General features: G+C 36.0%; 2 long non-coding RNA genes and 1 pseudogene across 2 annotated transcripts; 1 reads left to right on the top strand and 2 right to left on the bottom strand.

Moving 5' to 3' along the window:
* The first annotated feature begins 4,355 nt into the window (after positions 1 to 4,355).
* LOC148920861 (uncharacterized) lies at positions 4,356 to 4,868 on the top strand (annotated as a pseudogene).
* Positions 4,869 to 5,601: 733 nt separating this feature from the next.
* Positions 5,602 to 8,450, bottom strand: LOC107880343 (uncharacterized). The gene is made up of 3 exons (XR_016128462.1): positions 8,390 to 8,450; positions 7,469 to 7,836; positions 5,602 to 7,203 (listed from the first exon to the last, which is right to left on the bottom strand). It is a non-coding gene; the product is annotated as an uncharacterized LOC107880343 (long non-coding RNA).
* Positions 8,451 to 11,337: 2,887 nt separating this feature from the next.
* On the bottom strand, positions 11,338 to 12,143 carry LOC148920860 (uncharacterized). The gene is made up of 3 exons (XR_016123250.1): positions 12,093 to 12,143; positions 11,748 to 12,001; positions 11,338 to 11,648 (listed from the first exon to the last, which is right to left on the bottom strand). It is a non-coding gene; the product is annotated as an uncharacterized LOC148920860 (long non-coding RNA).
* Between the last annotated feature and the right edge of the window lie 3,068 nt (positions 12,144 to 15,211).

The following is a 15,211-nucleotide window of genomic DNA, read 5'->3' as shown; positions in this document are numbered from 1 at the left end:
TGCATATGAATACACTTTGAATTTTTGGTATTAATACATAATATTTACCATTTTTGGTATTTTGCAAATTTCGGTTTTGAAGTTTGATATGAATTAAGCATTACTGTTGTTTGAATAATCTATAAATGAACGAACACTATTTAATGCTCACTGTTCATGCCATTGTTGAAATTGAAAAATAGTTCCATGACATGGTATTAACAATCTATTTTTATCAAATAGCATTAACATTGTATTGAGAGTGCGTTGTTATTTGTTGTAGTTCACCTTTTTAGTTGTTTTAGTGCTATGGAGACCATTATTTCAGGTTACATACACTGTTAATTCACGTAAATAAACTGGTTTTTGAATAAGTACATAACTTGAATTTGAAAATCACTTTACTTCAGTGTTCTAAACCTATACAAGTCCTAAGAAACTACAATATAAGCAAGAATTTTGGCAAAATATTTTATTACAACTTCATTCTTTTGCATTTCTCTCTTCTCTTTCTTTGATGGAAATCCAACTTCTTTCATTGCTCATAATTTTCATGAGGACTTCTTTTCTCATTTGTCAGACCTTTTCTTTGTTGAAATCTGATTCTATTTGTTGGTCTTTGGAAAGCTGTTTCATGAAGTGCATGACAAAGACGCCACAATCATTGCTGCATAATAGAGATACGCATGCAGGAGTTATTTCAGATTTTTTTAGTTGAATAGGATGAAAGTTTCACTGTTATTGCGTAACTTACAAATTGCTTGCTTGTTGGGGACATTCTCTGTTCTCGTTAGCTTGAAGTTAGTAGTATCATGACAAATCAGATACTTTATTGTCTGAGCATATTCTGGTGTAAGTTCGTTGCTGGCAAGTATTTTTGTTATCATTCTAGCTGAAGCTTCATTAAGCCCTCTCGGCTTCTTGGCATCAAAATCAGGAATTTGGACGAGTTTTGTTTTCGGTGATACTGCAGCACATTCCTTAAGAAGATAGAGGAACATATTTGCTGTCTCAACCTGCATCATAGTCAAGTATGTGCTTAGTTTCCTTTAAATTTAGTGTCCTATGTATTAACAGTGTTAATCACCAGTCTTACTTACCAAAACAATTGTCTTCTTGTGATAATATTGGAGAGTTTGTTCTGATGTCCCCCTGAATGAGTTGAAGTGTGTCCATTTTGCTGCACCGGTGTCAAAGACAAGCAGCGTATGGTGGTTCTCATCTGTAATTGGTATGAACACTCTATCAACTCTTCCAATATTTTCTAGGAGTGGCATATAGAAAGCATTATATGTCAGCTTGTGTGAGGCACCTCGCAAAAACATCTGCAAAAGTCATGTGTTGGTGATTAGTGAGCATGTTAATGATATAGAATTGATGTCTTACATGTGATCTTACATAGTTATTGGCGGACCAATATGCATTTTTCTGTTTCTGAGGGTTCTGCTTCGCATCATCATTAAGTGCCTCTCCATAAGCATCGATGATTAGTATATAAATTGGACCATCTTCCATCAGCTTTTCAATGTTATGTTTGTACAATATTGTCCTATTTTGTAGGTAAAAAGCGTCCCTGCGACAATAATATTGTTTAAAAATGATAATCTCATAACAGTTTAATAACAAGACAGTTCTATGACATAGTATTAACAGTGTAATTCTATGACAGTTCTACGGCATAGTATTAGCAGTGTAATTACGTATGATTGGCTTACTCATCGAGAATCAGATGCAGATTTCCAATAATTTTCCAACTTCTTCTTTGACATTTCATCCAGCCTGTTGTAGACCTCATACATGTGCAACTGAAGGTATATATCTTTGTCCTCCGTTTTTTTGTTGGCTGCTTCATCTTCGCTTTGGCTTGCTCTTTTTCGCCTTTCCTATGTGCTTGGGGTATGTGTAACTGTTCTTTGTAGGCTTTCTGTCTTTTCGTCTTTGATTATTTTGATGCGAACGCATGGCTGTCGTGTTCCTACTTCTTTTGCTTGCATGATAACTAACTTTTCAGGAGTTTTTTCATCGGCGTTTTCATCTTCATCATTAGGAGATTCTTGCATCTTCAATTCACTTTGTTCTGCTATTCTCTCATCTTTTTTCTCCTTATCAGCTTGTTCTTTCACTGGAATTTCTCCTTGTTCACCTTATTTGAATTTTTTTCTCATCACATGTTGCAAAGAGGCAATAACAGTGTCTTTTTCTTTCATGCTCTCAATGCAGGACAACTTTTCCCCTTCAAGTAGTTCATGTTGTTCCTGTAGCTGTCTCCTATTTGATTTGAGTGCATGAAGTTCCCCTTGTAATTTTGCACCTTCTTTTTTCTCTTGCTCAAGCTGCTTTTTCAGTATTTCAATTTGTTGCTCCAACTCTTCTTTTTCAGTCCATATTTGTTGAATGAATGAATTTTTCTTTATGCAGGATTCTATAGCAGTCTTGCATCATATCCCTTCGAGTATCTGCCTTTTCAATCCAATAGTCGACTGCTTCTTTTAGTTGTTGGATTTTCTCATGGGTAGGGGCTATTTCATGCTTGTAGTACTCTGGGATTGACCCCACTATGTCCACAAAAATGGAGTCGAAGTCTTCTTCTGGCTGTCAAGTTCAGGTTATGTTATCTTGGACATTATGATGTCCTCCTCCACCGAGTCGCACTAAGGTCAATTGCTTGTTCTTCAATTTCATCATCGCTTCGCATTCCAATGATTGTGTTGGTGGTTCTTCAATTTCATCATCACTTTGCATCCCAATGATTGTGCATTGTCTTCATTTTGCTCCTGTTGTGGAGTTTTTGTCTGCAGGTTGCACTTTGGTCCACATTTTCATGGAAGCTGAAGTTACTGTTACAGGTAATATGATCTTTTTTTCTCTTTTGTGTTTGACTCTTTAACTGTCACAAATATTAGAAAGGAAAAAAAGTAGGGAAATAAGTTTGTGTAATCAGTTTCGAAATAGTGTGCTGAAATGATCAGGCTACAAATTGTCTTCTGATATAATCACTTGGGGACGTGAAATGACCAAAGTGCCCTCCATATAAAAGCATATCTATTGTGGAGCTATTGGCCATTGATTGCTGACCGAAAACTTCTGACCTCGCTCTCTGCGTTCTCTCTTCCTCTCTCAGCATTTTGTCTCTCCACCGTCGCTCCATGACCACCACCACTTTGTTTCTCCCACTCTCGCGAAACCCATCCCTGTGTCAATTTTTCAACAAAAAAACTCAATCTTTATCCCTTATCTAGGGTTATCTGATCTTACAAGTCCAACCCAGAAAAATAAAAGCTTAGCCAAAGCCTTGAATACATGTCCTTTAAGTTTTAATCCTTTACATTTTCTTTCCTGAGAAGAAATAATGGACACAATGGACAAATCAGAGTCGATTTGCTGCCTTCTGATAGCATTTACTTCATTGTGGGAATCATTAACAAGGAGCTTGATTTGAATCAGTTCCAAAATGTCCATTATTGCCGCAGTGGGCTATCGGATTCTTGTCTCGGATCGTTGAAACGGGGCATCCAGGTATTTATTTATAACCTTTCTGTTCTGATTACATTTGGACCTTTTGTATACTTATCTAATATAGTAGTAGACTGCTCATTTGTGTGGTGATTGCAGGACTAGTCCCCTGTGCAGTGACCATTTGTATGGTGATTGTAGAACTAGTTCCCTGTGCAGCACAAGAGATTGAAAGGTTTTCTGAAGATACGAGAAACAAGGTTTGTATGCCAAAGATTGGGGCACAAAGTTCGGATCTTGGCCGAGTTTCAGCCAGATTTTTGGTTGCTATTTCTCCTATTTGGTCAAAGACACTACTTGTGTAGAGACTTTTGCATTTATACGAAAGAGCTTATTTTATTTGGGCTTGATATATTATGCTTGAGGATTAAAAGAAGGAAATTTTTGGATATGCTTCAAAATCCCACGTTTAGAACATTAATGAATCATCAGAAAGGCTTCAGCTTTAGATGTTAATAAGGGATTGAATATGTATTAAGCAGAGTCTAGTGTATGGATCCCTGTGGTGCTTTCCTCTTAGTCATTTACCTATCAAATTCTGTGACTCATCTTTTATGTTCCTGGAAAAAAATCTTTCTTCTTTCATTGTTCTTTTGAGTTATTCCCATCTGTAACTTATCCTTGATGGATGCTTCTTCTTGCAGTTAACTTCATAGCTGTAATAACATACCACATTTTGCCTGACAGTAGGATTTTCGGGTTGCTTATTGCCTAAGTTTTGTGCAAAAGAGCTATTTTCTTTTCTTTTTTTCAATTCAAAAAGGGCTTTAATTTCTTTTCTTGGTTACTCAAAAAGAGTGTTTGTTTCTTCGTCCTTCTCATTCATCTTACTCCTTTTAAATTTTGGAATGCAGTGATCTCAACACCCTGATAGTGAAATGGCGAAATCACAAGGCATCACAGTTTCTCCTCTTGCGCAACAGCAAGGAAGCAAAAATGTTCAGACTGGACGTCCCTAGAATATACTCACCTTAAGCTTGACTAAAGGAAATACAACATATGATGGATTTAAACATGGATTCCCATATGATGGCTTATCCACTGCATCCAATAAATGGTGGGGAAGCAATAGCCCTGATGGTTATGAGAGCATCCATGGAGAAGGAGCTGAGACTGATGAAGACAAGAAACATCAGTCAGAAAAATTGGCAGGTGATGGTGCAAGTTCAACTATAGTGGACAAAGAGAAATGTGAAAGTGGGAAAGAAGAGAACATTAGTTCCCAAGGAACATATTTACTGATGGCTGTGAGAAAAAGAAGTATGGAAGAAGGGCAAAACGCACTTAAGCTTGGTGTTTTACGGGGTTATGGTGCAAAGAAGCTAGGCAGAAGGGAGAGGGCATTGCTTCTCCGAATATTCTCTCTTCAATCGTAGTTCGACTTGCTCTGGACATTATAGATTATATATAATTCATGTTAGGTTACACAGTTTTTTCTTTCGACATGATTGACAATCATATTGAATTCTCAATCTGAATTGCATTTTCTTTTTTTATTTGGCCTCAGTCTGAATGGTATTGTTTTGTTTTTCTTTATGATGACCATGAGTTTCATAAACCCCATTACAGCGAACGTTAAATACTGCACCATCATCACCCTCTTCACCAACCCACTTTGCTCGCTGCATTTTTTGTACAAGAGCTCCACGGTTCGTGTAAGTTCTCATTGCTTCTTTGATCAATTTGCTTCGAGTTAGCTCAAAAAACTTAAACTGCAATGCTTCTAATTCTACTTTGAAAGATTGGAATGAAATGAGCAAGTTTCTTGGCGGTTGGCCCCTAATTCTGGAACTAATTATCTGGGATTAGTTCACTGCTCAAAAACAATATGGTAGTAATAAACGAGCAATAAAGTGCAATAGACGAGCAATAAACATGCAATACAAAAACAATACGGTAGCAATAAACGAGCAATAAAGTGACAATAGACGAGCAATAAACATGCAATACAAAAACAATACAGTAGCAATAAATGAGCAATAAAGTGATAATAGACGAGCAATAAAAAAGCAATAAAAATACAATAAACAAATTGTGGGCTTTTCTTTTTCTTGTGCAATTTGAAAAGAAAAGGGGAAAGAAACAGAAATTGTCAAGATAAAACTGCAGAAAGAAACAGAAAGTGATTATATCAGACATTTCCCCTTACAAAATTCTATACTGATAATGATAGCCACCCCAAGCTAAGGACGGCTCGGCATAAATTAATACAACTTCAGTCAGACTATGGCATTATACATATCCCTTGAAATACAATATACAAATTGCTGGCTCAAATAAGAGTAACAAAATTTTGATTCGAAATCCAGCATTTCAGTACAAATTGATGACTATAATGTGTGCGTCCATCTTGAAGATGAAATTCTTTCCACCATCTTGGAGGCCTGACATAATGCTCTTTGATAGTCACCCACCCTTCTTTAAAAAAGTTCGTCTTTCCTCTGCAGGAAAAAAAGAAAACAGAAAAACCAAGATCAAGATCAATTGTCCTCCAAAAATATAGCTTAATTCTGCAGAAGATACTAGAGATGATTTGAGGCCATTAATACTCGAGGGCTGTCCTTCAAGCTTAAGTAATTCATCATGCATCTGATCCATAATGAAGCTAAGGGAACTCCTGAGCATCTTCTTGTCTGAAAAAACAAAAATAGTTTCAATAGGCAAAAATAGTATCAAATTTTGGACAAGCTAGGTAAATACATCTCAGATATTAAAGATTGTAAGAATAAAAGAATCATGTACACATACACCCATACCTTGAATTAACAATGCTAGACTTCCATCCCTTGGATTTGAGGTTTTATCTACAATGACAAAAGTGGCCCCATTTTGGATCTATCCAAATTAACAATGAAGAAGAGTGAAATGCAAAACATGATATGATTCGTCAAACTCTCAAAACTAGGTCAAAACATAATCAGGGTAAACGCCATAAGAAAGGCCATGACTGAAAAGGCACTGACCCAATATCCTTTTTCTTTTTTCTTGATGTACCAATAGTACTTTTAGAAGGAAATAAATAAAACATATTCTTCCACTAACATATATATACATGCCCACTAATTTTTATTTGGCCAAGGAATCCAGGTTCTTACACCCTACAAATGGCTTAGGTAAAGATCAACCTATTTATTAAATGTCCACAGCCTCAAATTCACTGAGCTTCACATGGATATACAATGCCTCTTCTATAGATTACTATTTTCCAATAACTTAACAACTTTTGCTCATCTTGGATCTTCTTTAATTACGAGGAAACTAACCAAAAAAAGGTGAGAAAATATCATGAAAAGAAAGTTATTAGATACTCAGAAACCATTAAAGATTCTACTCAAATATAAAATCTCTATAACATGTTTATCCGAAAATCTCTATAACTCTTGTTTAATTCAATTGCAAGACCAAGCAGATTGTTATTACTCTTAACCACCACAGGAAAAAAAAAAAAGGAAAGGTAAAATATAAACATTCACAAATTACCTCATCAACTGCATTGTCAAGTAGATTTGCTATGGCTGAAAATAAGAATAGAAAAAGGAATGTACTGTCCTTGTCAAAAAGGAAAAAAGCACAACATACATAAAGTTGAATTCATTAACATATACATAAAGAAGAATGAAGTAAGATTGAATTTACCACAAAAGGCCCATTTATGTGAAGTGGCATTTGAATGAAGGAACATTGGGTGGACATATAGATAGTTTTTGCCATCTGTGATCTAGAAAGAGGAATGTCATAGAACATACCATGCATAAACAATATTAGATGCAGAAGATTGCAAATATTGCATTGTATATGAAAAACTGTATCATCGAAACAAATGTCATCACCAGAAAAATCATGAAAACTCGTGAAAGAGCCTCAACAGAATTAGTTGGCCTACTAATCAGACAATATATGCTTTAACCACCAATATTAGTAAAATTCCAGATGCACTACACTCAAGTACAAAATATAACAGTAGATAGTAGAATACTTTGAATTGTGACTTTAGAACCAATGCCATCATTGTAGTTCCCAGCTTTCCAAAATTGCCGACAAAGTGGTGCTGGAGATAAAGGCGATGTATAAGAAAGGCCAGTATCATCCACTGGTGACTGCCCTTGGTCTAATATACTAGAGCTACTGTGACTAGTACTTAGAGCATTTGAGCTCCTATTTTCTTCAGGTTCTCGTATTGCACATGGGGTTTTTGACTTTTGATGCTTCGCAAGTAGAGCCTTATTGTTCTCATTCTGTTGCAATTTTCTTGCAACGAGACCTGGCTCCAACTTAACAGGTTTCACATCAACCTCTCCAAGTTCATCATCGCTAGATAAATCTACAATGTCTGTTAAGGTCATCCTGCACGCTAAAACAGAAATTAAACATGCATGCAACCAGGTAAGCATTTTAAATAAACAATGGGCACAACTCCTACAACACCATAACATCAAAAAGCAAGCAGGACATGAAAATTCAAATTCAAAAACCCAAGACATTGACAGATCAACAAAGACTAAATGAAGTCTTTTTCATAAGGTGTTTTACTCAATGGAGAAGCAACAAGTCAAAATTACACCAAACTCAATCATGTAACCTGATCTTCTTTTGGTAAGAAAATGAAAATTTATTAAAGAAAGAAAAAACGATTACAAAAACAAATGGACAATAGATCCTTCGGAAACAAATTTAAGCTAATAACATCCCAAGAGAAACAAGAAAACAGGCACAAGAAGCCTACAAGGCCAAACATAACCACACCCTTAAATACCACTTTATACAATGTGAATTTGCTATTAAGCAATTCAAGCGAATAAAAGGTTAGGGAATTTTTGTTGAAAAGCAAAAGACTGTTTCATGAAATCAGCTACACAAAGGTCCTACGAAAATAATCAGACAAATTCATAGGTCTCACCAGATTAGGTTTTCGCGACAGAAGGAGAAAGAGAGTGGTGGTGGTCGATGGAGAGAAAGCGAGAGAGGAAGAGAGAGAGAGAGAGAGAGAGAGAGAGAGAGAGAGAGTCGAGTGAGAGAGAGAAGAGAGAAGTCAGAAGTGTTAGGGTTGATACATCTGCTTTTATATGGAGGGCACTTTGGTCATTTCACGTCCCCAAGTGATTATATTAGAACACAATTTGTAGCTGATCATTTCAACTATTTACGAAACACGATTACGACTTATTTCCCAAAAAAGTATTAGCAAATTTATATACATGTATATGTGTTTGTACACTATCAATTCAGTTTTGAAATATAAATGTTGGATCATTGTAGGTTATCTTACCCAATCTTTAAGTGTGATAACAAAGTCATCATCCTCTTCATTTTCTTCTTGTTCTTCATGGTCTGCGTGATCAGTCTTTGTTGCTTCTTCTTTTTCATTGTCAGCAGCTTTTATCTGTTAAATTATTGGAGTGAGTAGTAATTATGGTGTACTAACATTATATATGTTTATGGAAGTAAGAAAAATGCCTTAATGTTTTCATATGTTGCAATATTCAGCTTGATATTGAGCTCGGAAGGCTCCATTTGACATGGTTTGTGATCTTCTCTTCCAGAATTGGACTGATCAGGTTAGTTCTTTCACACAGCCAATACTGCAAACATGTTTTTCAATATAAAGCGTTAATGCACATGAAAACAAATAATATAACAGGATTAACAAATGGATGTAGTTTCTTACCAGGATTAGCACAAGGCAACCACTGACGCTTGGTTGATTTGTCTTGTCCTTTTTATTTTTTATGCATGTAATCTAAGACTCCTTGTGCCCAATTGTAGCTGTTCATAGCTTCTAATGTGTCGATCATAGTCAAAAAGGTCCAAGCCATTGTCGCCCCAGAGTTGCAAAAGAGATTTGTGATGAAGAGCTCTAGGATTAACAACCTGACAACATCCATTGCATTCTTCTTTCTATCATCTGCTATTGCTGTGTTCAGACACCTATCAATCTCAGTTTTTGTGATTTTTTTACTTCTCGAAGTACTTCTTTTCGAAGGCCAAATTTGTTCTTGTGAAAGTTGGTGTGCTTGGCAACTTGTTTCCTTTGTTTGGCAATCCAAAGATGTCAGACACATCATTGCTTGTAATTTCATGCTCGTTGCCTTCACTGAATTTGAATTTTTTGGTTGCGGGGTTGTAGAGTCTGATTAGTTTAATTATTTGATAATTAGACTTCTGGCATTCTACCTTAGTTAACTGACCTTCCATGTAAGCCTTGATGATGCTCCAGAATGGCATTTTTGTAGGATCTTGAGGACATCCTTTCTTGCTGCAAGCTTGTCTTTACCGTTTGCAATGTGTTGTCAAATGTGAGCATGTTGCTCTTGATCTGCACATAATCTGGGTTATTGCGTCTGTTTGGTTGAGGTTTTTGTGTTTGGGATTGTGTTTTTTTTGTCTTCGTTGTTTTCTTTGGTTTTAGTGTGTTTGCGGATTTGGGTGTGGATAGTTTGGCTTTTGTTGTTGGTGGTGTGCCTTGTGTGTTTCTTGATGCTGTTTTGTGCTTTTGCTGGCTTGTGATCCTTTTGTATGCTTTTTTTTTTAATTTCAACCCGGTTACCTTTTTCCATATGACCACCTGTAAAGTGAAACAAATAGGTTACTTTAACTAAACAAAAGAAAGATGAAACATAAGTATTAATACTTCTATGACATGGTATTAACCATTTACTTCTATGGATTTGAACCTCATACTTCTCTTTTCTAGTGCACTACGATTTTTTTTCATATACATTTCTAGTGCATGTTGCACTAGAAGAGCAAGATGCATAGAAGTCCCAGATTTTGATTAACAAAGGATGCTACATATTTTGTAGTGCACTAGAAGAGAAAGATGCATAGCAGTTACAGATTTTGATTAACAAAGGATGCTATATATTTTGGTCTTCAAGTGCACTGCTTCGCAGTGTCTAGAAGAGCAAGATGCATGGTATTAACAGTTGTGACATTGTATTAACAGTTCAAGTTCTATGACATGGTATGAACAGTTGTGAAACGTATACATTTGTAGTCAAAAATGCGTCTTTTCAAAACATTGCTATTGGACTTTGACGTTAAGAGATTTTGTAATACCTGGGAGTCTGATAGTGATGCTTTGTCAGCCATTTGTGAAGAATCTTGAGTGTTTGTTTTGTCATTGTTGGACCTTTTCGTTGGTTACCTGTATTAAACGTGGTACTCTTGCATTAGTTAGCAGAATCTTAAGACGAAAGTGGAAAGTGATTGTGGGTTTTTGAGATTGTACCTTTCTGTCGATGTTTATGGAAGAAATTTTCTTCCTCTTTTCCTGGTTGTCCTTGTACTCAGTTGCTTTTTGTAGTGTCAATTTTGAAGACTTTTGGCTATGGCAGAATATAACTTCGATTCGTTGGCTTTCTAGTTATGGAGTTTGTCGTTGATTGCGTGGTTATGGAGGTTGTCTCCGCCTAGTGGTTATGGGTTGTCTCTCGCTTGGTGGTTATGGAGGTTTTGCCTGCTTGGAGTGGGTCGCGTAGCAAAGATCGGAGTGAGAGGTGAGTGGGTTTTTCGCTTTTTGGGTGCGTGTGTGTACTCTGCGTTGAGATATTTTCTTTTTTTTCAATGGGCTTATTGAAATTGGGCTTTATTGGCTTGTTGAGTTTTCTGGGCTCTTTTTTTGGTTTGTTTGGGCTTTTTGTCAAATTAGACTGGGCCTTTTTTCTGTATTTTTCTATGGCTTGCTTGATTTGTTTTGGGCTTTATTTCGTTTCTGACCTTGATTTTCTCAACTTGGACTGGGCTTTTAGAAAGTCACTGTTAATACGCATTTTAAACACTGTTAATTCGCAGTTTGAAATATAGAAGAAGCTATAGAGTAACAATTTTTTACATTTGAATCTCACTACACAGTAACTATTTGACATTTGAAAGTTAAGAAGCATCAAAAGATTTTGGTTAGAAGCTACATATTAACAATTTGACATTTGGAAGTTAGAAGCCGAACATTTACTATTTTATAGTTCTAAAATTTGTGAAATCCATGCTTTCATCCTTCATTCTCTTTTGTGAAATACCAACTTTTTTCACTTTCCATTGTCTTCAATAAAACTTCTTTTCTCATTTCCCACACATGCTCTGTACTCAAGCTTTCTTCAATTTGTTTTCCTTGTGACAACTTCTGCATGTAGTACATGACAAATACTCCACAATCGTTTCTGCAAATTCACACACACACACACATATATATATGCAACATTTAGTGAATCATAGTTTAATTTGAATTGGGGGAAGAAAAGTGTTATTGTGAAACTTACGACTTTTCAGGTTGTTGGGCGCATTCCCTGTCCTCCTTAAAGTTGAATTTGGTGGGATCATGTTTCATCAGATATTGTATTGTTTGAGCAATTGCTGGTGTAACTTTCAGGTTTCGAAGAAGTTTTGCAATCTCGTCGGTCAATTCTTCATTGTAGACGGGCTTCTTGAACTCAAGAAGTGGGAAGCTGTTTTTTTCTAAAATTGTTGGAGCACATTCCTTGACACTATTGAGGAAGACATTTGTTGCGTCTGCCTGCATTGTAGGCAAGTATGTTGTTAGCTTCACTGATTAACTGTTTTGTTCATGCCTTGTATTAACAATTCATAGTAGAAGTCTGTCTTACCAAAATTATTGCTTTTTTGTTGTAGTATTCAACGGTTTGCTCAGCTTTCCCCCCTCACTGAGTTCTAGTGCGTCCATTGCAATGAATTGGTGTCGAAGACAAGCAGGGTGTGGTGTCCGCCATCCGTTATTGGTATGAACACCTTTGAAGTTTTCCCTATGCATTCAAGGAGTTTGACAAAATATTCATCGAATGTTCTTGGGTGCATTTTATCTGTGAGATACCTCTGCAAAATTAATAGTTTCGTCATTAGAGAGAATGTGAAAAGTATAGGAAGATGAATAATTTGTGATTTTTACTAGAAATAATGGGATAGCTATGATCTTACGTATGCGTAGCACGTGATGTATGCATTCTGTTGTCTTTTAGGGTCCTTCTTTTCATCATGATGAAGTATCTCGGCATACGCATCTATGATTTGTCCATAAATTTCAGTATCTCTTAATAAGCTTCAGTATGTCATCTTTGAACAAATGCTTGTCCCTTGCCAAAAAGCATCTTTATGCTTGATATTTGTAGTTAGAAAAAATGGCAATAAAATTGAAAGAACTGTTCAATAAAGTTCCAGTATAGAGTAATAATACTGCTTGTTTCCTAAAAAACCTTTTTCTAACGCATGTCTACCATTGTAAAGTTCCAGTATAGGGTAATAACACTGCTTGTATCCTATGAAATCCTATATCTAATGCATGTCTATCACTGCAAAGTTCCAATATAAGGTAATAACACTGCTAGATTCCTCTGAAATCCTATAACTAATGCATGTCTACCCCTTGTAAAGTTCAAGTATAGGGTAATAACACAATGAAATCCTATTTTCTAATGCATGTTCAATAATAGCATCTTGCATTGAAAATGAATGAAACACATTGCCTTACCCATCAACTGAATTTTTCCATTAATTTCTCAGCTTTTCTTGCGAGAGTTCATCCAGCATGTTGTAGACCTGATATGTATTCCATTGCAGGAATGAACCTTTGGCCTTCTTCTTTGATTTGGCTGGTTTTTTTTGTGCCTTTCTCTTTTGTGCTCTCGTCTCTGCTTTAGGGAATAAGGAATCTGGTTTTCTTGATTTTATCTTTTCTGCTTCACCTTCTTTCTTTTCTTCTTTATCCTCTTCACTCTGCAGTTCTTGCGCTAATTTTTGATCTCTCAACGAGACAATAACAGCTTCCTTTTCATTAATAATGTCCAAGTAGGAAATCTTCTCTGCAAGAAGTTGATCATTTTCTAGCTGCAACTTTGTCATGTAGGATTTTTCCTGATGAACATCTAATTGTATGACTTTCTTGTGATCTGCTGCTTCCTTAACCATCTTCTGCAGTTGCTGCTGTTGCTTCAATAATTCTTCTTTTTCATTGTACAGCATCTGAATCAATTTATTCTTTTAATGCAAGATGCTATTGCATCACGGATCTTTTGATGCTCTCCTTTCTTTGTCCAATATTCAGCAGCATTATTGATCGCCATCATATACTCTTTTGTAAGCTGTATTTCATCCTCCTTGTATTCTGCTCGATCTAACAATTTCCTCAAACACCGTTGAATTCCGGTATTCTAGGATTTCATTTTGGAGGTCTTCTTATACCTGTTGGTGTTGCTGGACTTGATGTTCATCAGCATCATCATGGTCTCCATTCACTTCAGCATCCTCCTCCTCTTCATTTTCTTCTTCAGCAGCATCACCATGCTCTTCATTCACCTCTTCAGCAGCATCATCCTTGTCTTCACTCACTTCTTCAGCAGCATCATCATCATGCTCTTCATTCACTTCTTCAGCACCATCATCCTCCTCTTCATTCTCTTCTTCAGAATCATCATCCGGCTCTTGAGCTTTAGTGCTTTTTATCTGTTTGTTGAGTAGAGTTAGTATTAAGCGTGCAATTCTATGACATGGTATTAAGAGTGTAATTCTATGACATGGTTTTAATAGTGTACTTCTATGAAATGGTATTCATAGTTTACCTCTGTGACATGGTATTCATAGTTTACTTCTATGACATGGTATTAACAAGTATGTACATGACATGGTATTAACAATGTTGACATATCAGCTGCAGATTATTTGAAAGGAAAAAGTACCTTTATCTGGTTGTTCTTTAGATGATGAAGTTTCGTGCTGAGTTCTTGAAGACTCCATTTGACAGCAGCTGGTGTCATTTGTTCTCTTCCAGGAATTGGAGTGAGCAGCTTAGATCTTTGACACAGCCAATACTGCACAATATTTTTTTGAAATATCACATGTCAATTCATATCATTAGAATAATGCTACGAATTTGCAGTTTAGAGATTTGTGTTCTTACCAGTATTAGGATTAGGCAGCCACTCACGCTTGGCTGCTTTTTTTTGTCCTTCTTGTTCTTCTTTGCTTGTTCTAATCCAAAATACATGTAGTCCAAAACTCCTCGAGCCCAATTATATTTCCCCATCTCTTCTAAGGTGTCTATTGTGGTTGTATATGTCCAAGCAAGTGTACAACTAGAGTTGCAGAAGAGATTGGTCATGAAGAGTTGTAGGATTATCAATCTTATCAATTGTAATTTGCCAAAATATTTCCAAATAAAACACGTACGTGTTTTATTCATATTTTTCCCTTTTCGTATTTTACTAACAATGAAAGAATGTGAGAGGCTAAGATTATTTCTTACTTTTTGTAATAAAAATACAAGATGGTGATTTTGTAATCTCTTTGCCAACCAAAACAACAATTTCAAACAAAGATTTACAAGTATTCCCTTTCCGTATTTTACTAACAAAAATGTGAGATATTGCGTCCTAACACTTGACGGGACAAAACCAATCAGCTGATGATTAACGTTGATTGATACTACTGTTACTGTAGAAACTTTGATTAAACAATTGCAACCAATATATTATATACTAATTAATGAATACTCTTGGGGAAGAACTGAAGTCGAAGATCCTGCATGCCCATCTCCCTCTTTCTCATCAATTCTTTCTTGATATTAGTAAAGATTGACTGAATCAGTAAAGATTAACTGGTCTTAAATTTGGGCTTCATACATCAGCAACTTGCAAGTTTGATGATGCGGAATACAGTATTATTCAATTCCCACTATACTAGTACTGGAATACAGTTTTTATTTTCCAGTTGCTGA

Source organism: Prunus mume, linkage group LG1 (genome assembly GCF_029339155.1).
Source record: "Prunus mume cultivar Tortuosa linkage group LG1, ASM2933915v1, whole genome shotgun sequence".
Classification (NCBI taxonomy): domain Eukaryota; kingdom Viridiplantae; phylum Streptophyta; class Magnoliopsida; order Rosales; family Rosaceae; genus Prunus; species Prunus mume.
Note: the sequence above shows the minus strand (reverse complement) of the source record. Positions and strands in the feature narration are given on the sequence as shown.